Raw genomic sequence first — 10847 nt, 5'->3', positions numbered from 1 at the left:
ATTGTTTAGTGTAGTGTGTAGTGTAGTGTAGTGCGTAGTGTGTAGTGTGCAGTGTAGCGTAGTGTAGCGTAGTGTAGTGTATTATGTAATGTAATGTGTAGTGTGTAGGGTAGTATAGCACAGTATGTAGTGTAGTGTTTAGTGTAGTGTGCAGTGTAGCGTAGTGTAGTGTAGTGTATTATGTAATGTAATGTGTAGTGTGTAGGGTAGTATAGCACAGTATGTAGTGTAGTGTGGAGTGTAGTGTAGTGTGTAGTGTGTAGCGTATTGTAGTGTGTAGTGTAGTGCAGTGTAGTATGTGTGTAGTGTGTAGTGTCGTGTGTAGTGTCATGTGCTGTCATGTGCTGTAGTGTAGTGTGTAGTGTATTGTGTAGTTCGTATTGTGTAGTGTAGCGTATCGTAGTGTGTAGTGTAATGCAGTGTAGTATGTGTGTAGTGTGTAGTGTCGTGTGTAATGTCATGTGTTGTCATGTGCTGTAGTGTAGTGTGTAGTGTAGTGTGTAGTGTATTGTGTAGTTCGTATTGTGTAGTGTAGTGTAGTGTAGTGTAGTATAGTGTAGTGTATTATGTAATGTGTGGTGTGTAGTGTAGTGGTGTAGTGGTGTGTAGTGTGTAGTGTAGTTTAGTGTGGAGTGTAGTGTGTAGTGTACTGTATAGTGTAGTGTAGTGTGTAGTGTAGTTTGTAGATTGCTGTAGTGTATAGTGTAGTGCGGTGTAGTGTGTAGTGTATTGTAGTGTAGTGTGTAGTGCATTGTAGTGTCGTTTCGTGTAATGTAGTGTGTAGTGTAGTGTTTAGTGTAGTGTGTGGAGTGTAGTGTAGTGTACTGTATAGTGTAGTGTAGTGTGTAGTGTAGTTTGTAGATTGCTGTAGTGTATAGTGTAGTGCTGTGTTGTGTAGTGTAGTATGTAGTATATTGTAGTGTGTAGTGTAGTGTTGTGTCGTTTCGTGTAATGTAGTGTGTAGTGTAGTGTTTAGTGTAGTGTGTGGTGTGTAGTGTAGTGTAGTGTGTAGTGTAGTGTGTAGTGTCGTGTGTAGTGTCTTGTGTAATGTTGTGTCGTGTGTAGTGTGTAGCATAGTGTAGTGTGTAGTGTAGTGTAGTGCAGTGTAGCGTAGTGCAATGTACTGTAGTGTGTAGTGTGTAGTCTAGTGTGTATTGTAGTGTAGTGTGCAGTGTGTAGTGTAGTGTTTAGTGTAGTATGTAGTGTAGTGCTTGGTCCGTAGTGTAGTGTGTGGTGTATTGTAGTGTGTAGTGTAGTGTAGTGTGTAGTGTAGTATGTAGTGTAGTGTGTGGTATGTAGTGTGCAGTGTGCAGTGTGCAGTGTTGTGTGTAATGTAGTGTTTAATGTAGTGTAGTATGTAGTGTAGTGTGTATTGTTGTGTAGTGGAGTGTGTAGTGTATTGTTGTGTGTAGTGTAGTGTTGTGTAGTGTAGTATGTGGTGTAGTGTAATATGTAGTGTGCAGTGTAGTGTGTAGTGTGGTGTGTAGTGTAGTGTAGTGTGTAGTGTACTGTATAGTGTAGTTTAGTGTGTATTATAGTGTGTAGTTTAGTGTGTGGTGTTGATTAGTGTGTAGCGTAGTGTGCAGTGTAGTGTGTAGTGTAGCGTGGTGTAGTGTAGTGTGTAGTTTATTGTAGTATTTAGTGTAGTGCAGTGTGTAGGGTGGTGTAGTGTTGTGTAGTGTGTAGTGTAGTATGTAGTGTCGTGTGTAGTGTGTAGCATGGTGTAGTGTAGTGCAGTGTAGCGTAGTGCAATGTAGTGTAGTGTAGTGTGTAGTGTGTAGTCTAGTGGGTATTGTAGTGTAGTGTGCAGTGTGTAGTGTAGTGTGTGGTGTAGTGTTTAGTGTAGTGTAGTATGTAGTGTAGTGTAGTGCTTGGTCCGTAGTGTAGTGTACATTGTAGTGTGGTGTATTGTAGTGTGTAGTGTAGTATGTAGTGTAGTGTGTGGTATGTAGTGTAGTGTGTAGTGTAGTGTCGTGTTTAGTGTAGTGTAGTGTGTATTGTCGTGTAGTGGAGTGTGTAGTGTATTGTTGTGTGTAGTGTGTAGTGTAGTGTGTAATGTAGTGTTGTGTGGTGTGTAGTGTGTAGTGTAGTGTTGTGTAGTATGTAGTGTAGTGTGTAGTGTAGTATGTAGTGTAGTGTATAGTGTAGTTTAGTGTATATTATAGTGTGTAGTTTAGTGTGTGGTGTTGTTTAGTGTGTAGCGTAGTGTTTAGGGTAGTGTGTAGTGTAGTGTGTAGCGTAGTGTAGTGTATAGTGTAGTGTGGAGTATTGTAGTGTGTCGTTTATTGTAATATTTAGTGTAGTGTGGTGCAGTGTGTAGTGTAGTGTGTTGTGTATTGTAGTGTGTAGTGTTGTGTCGTGTCGTGTAGTGTAGTGTAGGATGTGGTGTGTAGTGTAGTGTGTGCAGTGTAGTGTTTAGTGTGTGTAGTGTAGTTTGAAGTGTAGTGTAGTGTTTAGTGTAGTGTCTGGTGTAGTGTGTAGTGTAGTGTAGTGTAGTGTAGTGTAGTGTAGTGTAGTGTGTAGTGTGTATTGCCATGTAGTGGAGTGTGTAGTGTATTGTTGTGTGTAGTGTGTAGTGTAGTGTAGGTTAGATTGTGGTGTATTGTTATATGTAGTGTGTAGTGTGATGTGTAGTGTGTAGTGTGTAGTGTATAGTGTAGTGTTTAGTGTAGTGTAGTATGTAGTGTGGTGTAGTGTGTAGTGTAGTGTGTGATGTAGTGTAGTGTGTAGCGTAGTGTGGTGTGTGGTGTGTAGTTCAGTGTAGTATAGTGTAGTGCATTGAAGTGTGCAGTGTAATGTGTAGTGTGGTGTGTAGTGTGTAGGGTGCAGTGTGTAGTGTAGTGTGTGGTGTAGTGTAGTGAGTAGTGTAGTGTTTTGTAGTGTAGTATGTAGTGTAGTGTGTAGTGTAGTGTAGTTTAGTGTGTAAAGTGTGTAGTGTAGTGTGTAGTGTAGTGTAGTGTAGTGTAGTTTAGTGTGTAAAGTGTGTAGTGTGTGGGGTATAGTGTAGTGTGTAGTGTAGTGTATTTTAGTGTGTAGTGTGTTGTGTGTTGTGTTGTGTGTAGTGTGTAGTGTAGTGTTTTGTAGTGTAGTATGTAGTGTAGTGTGTAGTGTAGTGTAGTTTAGTGTGTAAAGTGTGTAGTGTGTTGTGTGTAGTGTAGTGTGTAGTGTAGTGTAGTGTAGTTTAGTGTGTAAAGTGTGTAGTGTGTTGTGTGTAGTGTAGTGTGTAGTGTAGTGTATTTTACTGTGTAGTGTGTGGGGTATAGTGTAGTGTGTAGTGTAGTGTATTTTAGTGTGTAGTGTGCTGCGCTGTGTTTTACGGTGATGCTGAGGTTTATTGTTATTTGATGTTCTAAACCCACTGAGTGGAGTGAGCCGGGAGGGTGAGCGAGGGAAGGGAACAGATGCCGAGGGGACGAGAAGGAGTGGAAGACAGAGGGAGCGTGAAAAGCGGTGGAGAGACGAGGGAGATGACACATCTGGTTAAGGTAAAAAAAAATATTTTAAAAAAGAAGAAAAAGAGGAAGAGGAGAAGGAAAAAGAGAGAGAGAAATCTGAAGTAAAGCTGTGATTTCCTCTTAAATAGAGCATGAAGTAAGACCACACGCTCCCTGGCTGAGGAAGGACTTGCTTTGCTGGTTGCGGGCGAATGGGGCCGTGATTGCATACTTTAAGGCAGAAGCATGATGGGTAAGGATTAAAGATGGCTGCCCTGAGGGCATACAGCAATACCATTACTTTTGATGGATTCCTGCTCCTTCACATATTCTCAGTAGATGTAGAGAGGCCACAAGGCTTGACTAATGCATACCACGATGGGTGGGGACGAGAGAGATAGGGATGTTGTTACACAGACTTCAAGAAACAGCTCTCTCTCTCTCTCTCTCTCTCTCTCTCTCTCACTGACACACACTCACTCACTCTCACTTTTATATTTTCCCCTCTGTACTCAGAGTCTTTGTTATATTATTCTTGTCCAAATCACAGTGCAGAATATCTTTGTAGAGATTTACAGAAGCTGAAACTTGGATATTGTTTTCGATTTATTGAAGATTGTAGTGTAATCTCGTGCCTGTCTGGCAAATATGGTCGCTGTCTGAACAATGCCTCTTGGAGGGGATTTTAAGAACAAGATGTACTTTAGGTCAGAAATTGTTTCTTTGATGTTTTACGTTCTTGTCCAGATTTTTTATTACACAAAGCTAAATATAGGGTTCAGCGAACCTACAAACAAACATCTTGACATTGTTAGTACCTGTTTGCATTCTCACTTCCATAACTGTTGTTGATGCTAGACTAGTCTCTCCAGAGTCGATAAGAAGCTTGAACTCCGGAAGCAGCTTTGGCAGGGAGGAGAGGCTACTAGTCACACACAGCATACAGAACAAGCCAGAGCTAATTGTTACTGCAGAGCCAACTCTCCGTCTGTCTCTGTATCACTTCCACTGCCAGAGTAATGAATGACTACTCTCTGAGCCTAGACAGGCTTGGGCAACACTGTCTATCTGTCAGTCTGTGCCTGCAAATTGTGTTTTGTCGAAATTGCTGTCACAATCGTTTAATCTGTTCCCCCAGAAAAAAAGAACGCTGCACCCTCCCCTATCTCCCCCGCACTCCCCCCTCTCCCCCTCTCTCTTCGCCCTCTCTCTCCCCCATCTCTCTCCCCACTCTCACTCCCCCCATCTCCCCCTCTCTCTCTCCCCTCCCACTCCCAACTCTCTCTTCGCCCTCTCTCTCCCCCATCTCTCTCCTCCCTCTTCCTCCCCCCCTCTCTCCCCCATCTCTCTCCACCCTCTCTCTCCCCCCTCTCTCTCCCCCCTCTCTGAGCACAGTGTAGAAGTCTTATTTGTCTTTCTGGTGACACTAATTGGAAAATAGCTGCGGGCATCCCCTGGGCTGCAACCTCCACAGCCCCTTGTTGATTAGTGGCAACTTAAGAAAGTTGGGAAGGAGAGCAGTCACAATCAACATTTCTCCTGTCTGTCCGCGAGGGAATGTTTTCTTATGGCCGCCCTTGACTATGGCGAACGTTGACAGTGGCAATTGTTGACCGCAAAGGATAGAGGGTAGAGTAGGTGACCATGACTTTTGCAGAGTTGTGTAGTGCTTAGTGACTTAGCAAATCAGCAAGTGCGTGCACTTGGAAGGTTATTTTCAGAGACTGAGTTATTATGTAAATGTTGGAAATGGACTTGCCTAATTTATGATGGTGGATGTGGCTTGAAGCATGTAGATGTCGGGCGACATCCCATTCAAATGACCTCTCAAGAATATTATCTTAGCATACTGAAGAAAATAACAAGAATCTCAAATAGGAACAGTCTGAATTCCCAAAATTGGTTGGTTATTAAGACAGACAGTGTCAGTCTTCTGGGTTCCTCAGAGATGGGAGATGCCTCATGTACAGTGCCTTCAGAAAGTATTCACACCCCTTTACTTAATCTACAATTTGTTTTGTGACAGCCTGAATTCAAAATGTATTAAATATAATGAAAAAGTGAAAACATGTTTTAATATTTTTTGGGTGCACATTTATTGAAAATGAAATGCTGAAATTCCAAATTTACATAAGTATTAAAACCCTTGAGTCAATACGTGTTGGAATCAACATTGGCAGCAATTACAGCTGTGATTCTTTCTGGGTAAGTCTCTAAGCGCTTTGCGCACCTGGATTGTACAATATTTGTCCATTATTCTTCAACAAAATTCATCAAGCTCTGTGAAGTTGGTTGTTAATCATTGCTAGATAGCCATTTTCAAGTCTTGCCATATATTTTCAAGACGATTTAAGTCAAAACTGTAACTAGGCCACTCAGGAACATTCAATGTCATCTTGGTAAGCAACTCCAATGAAGATTTGGCCTTGTGTTTTAGGTTATTGTCCTGCTGAAAGGTGAATTTGTCTCCCAGTGTCTGTTGCATAGCAGACTGAACCAGGTTTTCCTCTAGGATGTTGACTGTGATTAGCGCTATTCTGTTTCTTTTTACCTTAAAAAACTCCCCAGTCCTTGCCAATGAAATCATTACCCATAACATGATGCAGCCACCACTTGTGTTCTTGTGTTGGATTTGCCCCAAACATAGAGCTTTGCGTTTAGGACATAAAGTTAATTTCTTTGACACATTTCTTGCAGTTATACTTTAGTGCTTTATTGCGAACAGGATGCATGTTTTAGAATATTTTGGATTCTGTACAGGCTGTGTCATTTAGGTTAGTATTGTGGAGTAACTACAATGTTGTTGATCCATGCCGAGTTTTCTTCTATCATAGCCATTGAACTCTGTAACTGTTTTAAAGTCACCATTGGCCTCATGGTGAAATCCCTGAGCGATTTCCTTCCTCTCCTCCGCAAATCTTTACCCATCTACCAATAGGTGACCTTCTTTGCTAGGCATTGGAAAACCTCCCTGGTCTTTGTGGTTGAAATTCACTGTTCGACTGAGTAACCTTACAGATAATTGTATGTGTTGGGTAAAGAGATGAGGTAGTCATTCAAAAAATGTCCTTTGGCTTGCAATAACAAAGGGGTTGAATACGTATTGACTCAGGACATTTCAGCTTTTCATTTTTAATTAATTTGTAAAAAAAAAAAAAGAACATAAAAAAAACATGTACCTGCCATCTTCTCCTTTGCTCTCTTTCTTATCCCCACGTCTCTCTCTCTCTCTCTCTCTCTCTTTCTCTCTCTCTCTTTCTCTTTCTCTCTCTCTCCTCTCTCTCTTTCTCTCCCTCTCTCCCTCTCTCTTACCTTAAGGCTCTCCCTTGTACGTGTGAAGAGGTAAATTAAATGTCTTTAATCAATGTTCCCACAACTTATTTAACTAATTCGATTTGCTGATTTCGCCAGTGGGGAAGGCGTTTGTAGGTCTCTGGCAGTTTAAGGAGGTCTCCTGCATCTTAAACTATATTCACAGGGATTGCGAATGTTGTGCTATGAGAGAGAACTCTGGCCACACAGATGAATAACAAAGATCAATATTCAATTATTGTACAGAGATTGCTTATACTGTAGGTTCAGTTACAGGAGAGAACTACGGGATTCAAAGAAATCTATTTGCATTTTTCCAAACATAATATCTGCTAATGTATTCACGAAAAGCGGTGGTTTCATTATTGGTGCGTGGTGGAGATAGTAAATAGCATTGATACATTGTGGTCTTGTAGCTAAATGTAATGCCATTAACAATTTGCAAATGTTCTGATTTTAATTTGTTTTTATACAGGACATAATTAAAAGTCTGTATTGTGGAGATGGAGGTCAATAAATTATAAGAAATTAGTTTGTCTGGCATTTTGTGGTCGTTTGCTTTATATTCATTCATATGCCTGAATTGTTACTCAGCGTTCTACTGCATGTTCTATGTTCATGTTTGGAATCCTCAAAGGATCAGATATGGCTTTTTAAAGTGCTTGCTCATGGACAATTATAACCATTGCTACAGTAAGCATACTTGTCCTCAATACATTTACATAGCACTCTAACACAATTCAAACAGAAACACAGTCAAAGAAACAATCTTTATCCGTCTTAATGTGGTTAAACTACTTGCCAACACTTTGTCTGCTCTATTTAGTCACGGTGATACAAAGGCTATCGTCCTCTTTCTGAACAGCAGAGGAACATCATAGTATTGACCTTGGGGATCAGTATTCACACAGAGGCAGAGTCATTGGCAAACACAAAGGCTGATAGGAGAAAATACTGTTGACGGAAATAGCTTTCTATGATAAAACTGCTGACTGGAGAAGCACAAGTTTTCATCGCATAGACAATTTTAGCCACTCAATGTATCAGATGAGTATCCAAGCCTCCAATTCTACGTTCTTCACCTGGTCTTTTCAACCAGTTGCTTTATATAATTTCATTCATGAAGGGTTGAAATTAGCTAAACATACAGCTATAAAGTGTAGTAGAGTGACTTATTATAATCATCAAACCCACACAGATGAAGATATGGAGTGATTGTATAATCTATACTCCTTGATGTCCTTAATATAGCTATGATTCATGGTGTAGGACCATTCTGCACCCATTGATTCAGCACTAGTGTAAAGAAGGCTATAAGGCCTGGTAAAAGCTGTCTATATGCTAGTGTGTGAATAGCGCGATGTGGGTTCAAATGAATCGAAACCCTTGGACATGACTCCTAGTTGATTATTCAAATAAAAAATAATGATGTAAAATCTCAGCCAAGTGAACCGGGGTCAACATGAAACGTCTCTTAGTATTTCTGATTTTGGGCAGGGGGGTAGGGTGGTTGCCCTTTGTAACTTAGACAGGACCCTTCAGGTCAAACAGAGTGATGATCAAACATACTGGCTCTGCTGCTGTCCTGTTTAATGAGACAATCTGACATGGCGAGAACAGACAGACCAACAGCTCATTGAGTGAAGGATTAGGGGTTGTGGCCGAATCGGACATATGGTCCCTGAATGAATAATACAGGCACCTTCACAACACGAGTGACCTTTGAGATCAAGCCCTACCTCAGCATGTTCCCAGGCTGTAGAGGAGAGAGATATGGTTGTGGGAATGAAAGGTTTTAGTGAGGCTATTAAACACCCGCTAGATAATACAAGCTGTCACAAGTTTAATACAGTGGTACTGCAGTTTAGATCTTCATTTGTACAAGTGCTTTAATCTTTAGGCGGCATCAGAGGCATCTCTCATACATACGCACCTTTTTACGTGAGTCCTATTCTAATGGCTCTACCTCCAGGTGTGTGTGTGTGTGTGGAGGGGGAGGGGGGGGTGTGTATTGAATCTCCTCTTAAGTCACAGTGATTCTGTGGGGAGCGTTGGCTCACAGAGTTCAGCTGATGCCATCTGATGGGCCAACTCTTCAAAGAGCGACAGCCTTGTTAAAACGCACTGCAGGAGCCTGAAATAAATAATAAACCCACGTAAAAAGGGGAGAGAGCACGGGGAAAAAAAATCAACACACTGACTCTTGGTTTGTCTAACAATGAATCGCGTGCCAGGGTTTTAAAAGATTAAAATGTCTTTCTTTATTTTCGGGTTCCTTCTCATTAGGATATGTCTTGTGTGACTTTTCGCTGTCAAGTGTGTTTGAAACTGTTGTGTTTCATTCCCGTTGATAGCAATTTGCATTTCCTTTGGAGAAACATCTTGTTCCACGTGTCAGTACAAAGGCATTCTTCTTTGATTTGCTCCTTTTTTTGCAGGATTCTTTTCTTATTTATTTTTTTCCGTCTTTTTTTATTTTTCGTTGCGGCAAGGCAACACTAAGTATCTACTATTAAAGTGGTAGGAACTCAAAGAACACGCGACTTCTGCAATTATTATTTTCCTTCTAACACTAAGAAGGTGGGGTAAAATTTTAAAAAAGGGACGTGTATAAATGATCTGCTCCTCCACCTCTGTGAGGCCTCTGGTGGCCTAGCTTCTCTCCACATCACCTTCTCTTTATAGCAACATGAAGCAGCACAGGAGGAAGGAATACAGACAACACAGCACAGCACAGCACAACACAGCACAACACCATGCACCTGTCTTTACAGGGGGTTAATCCTATAATGAATGCTGTATTCTCATGCCATCAAAGAGGAAAATGAATGCCAGGTTGGTTATTTCATAATGATGCTCACATAGACGCATACCGCCTGCACTGGGGATTTTGTTAGAATGGCAAACTGGCAGTTTGTCAATCATTTCTGTAACCATAGTCAAAAGACTGAAATAATTACTGGCAAATCGGTATTAGTCTTAGGGATTTGTGTCGTGTATGTCTAGAGGAAAAGTGGGATGAGAGGACATTCTGTATGCTTTATTGACAGAGGAGAGAGAATTTACTCAGTCTTACCTCCATATTAAAACGGAAATAAGAAAAACGTAGAAAATGGCAACAAATCACCATAGACTCCAAAAAGGTTAATCCATTCAGCTCTTCACTCTTGGTGTGTGTGTATGTGTGTGTGTGTGCATTCACGTTTTAGACATGTACAACTGAGAATTAAGTCCGTTCAAAGCGGTGCCGGGGGATCATGTCAGTGAAAGGTCTCAGGGCTCTCTACAGGAGGTAGGCTAATTCCAGGAGTGTGGGAGTTAGGATTAAGAGAGACACATTTAGCGATTGGCAGACACATGAGGTGGGGAGAGGAACAAAGCTAACATCACCTGTCAGTCCCTTGTAATATTACTGGCCATCTCAGAGCCTCCCTGAGAACTCTGGGTAAGAAGAAATGAATTCAGGGCAAATCAGAAATGGTCTCACTCCACTTCTCTCATGGATAGTCTTGTGCTAGTAGCTCAATGTGACAGTAGTTGGAGTTGCTGCTTTCTCTAAAGCAACTTCTCTTCTCTTATGTTCTGCAAGATCATTTATATTTTGGTACATAGGTGTTGTCTGATTTTGATGTTCATATGATTGGCCATGCTGGCTAGATGTTGTTCTTATGGCACTTTTCTGTTTGAATGAAAAAGTAAGAATGAGGATCACAGTATTTACAGTACATTCAGTGTTAGACTGTAGTATTGATGTTGACTTGTCATCAATCAGATTGTGAGATGACAACAGAGAGAAAGAGAGAGAACGAGAGAATAAAAGAGAGAGTGAAAGAGAGAGAGTTTTCGATGGTTATGATTGTGAGGAGGCATACTTATTCCTCTCTCTCTCTCTCTCTCTCTCTCTCTCTCTCTCTCTGTCACTCTCTCTCTCTCTCTCCTCTGCTCTTGTCCTCTCTCCCTCTCTCTTTTTCTTCTCCTCTCCTTTCTCTCTCTCTCCTTCTCTCTCTTTTTTTTCTCCTTTCCTATCTCTCTCTTTGTCTGTCTTTTGTCTCATGTTAAATGATGTTTTATCTCTCAGGGTGGTCGACCCACCCCACTACA

This window comes from Salmo salar, chromosome ssa05 (genome assembly GCF_905237065.1).
Source record: "Salmo salar chromosome ssa05, Ssal_v3.1, whole genome shotgun sequence".
NCBI classification, from domain to species: Eukaryota; Metazoa; Chordata; class Actinopteri; order Salmoniformes; family Salmonidae; genus Salmo; species Salmo salar.
This window is presented reverse-complemented; position numbering follows the sequence as displayed.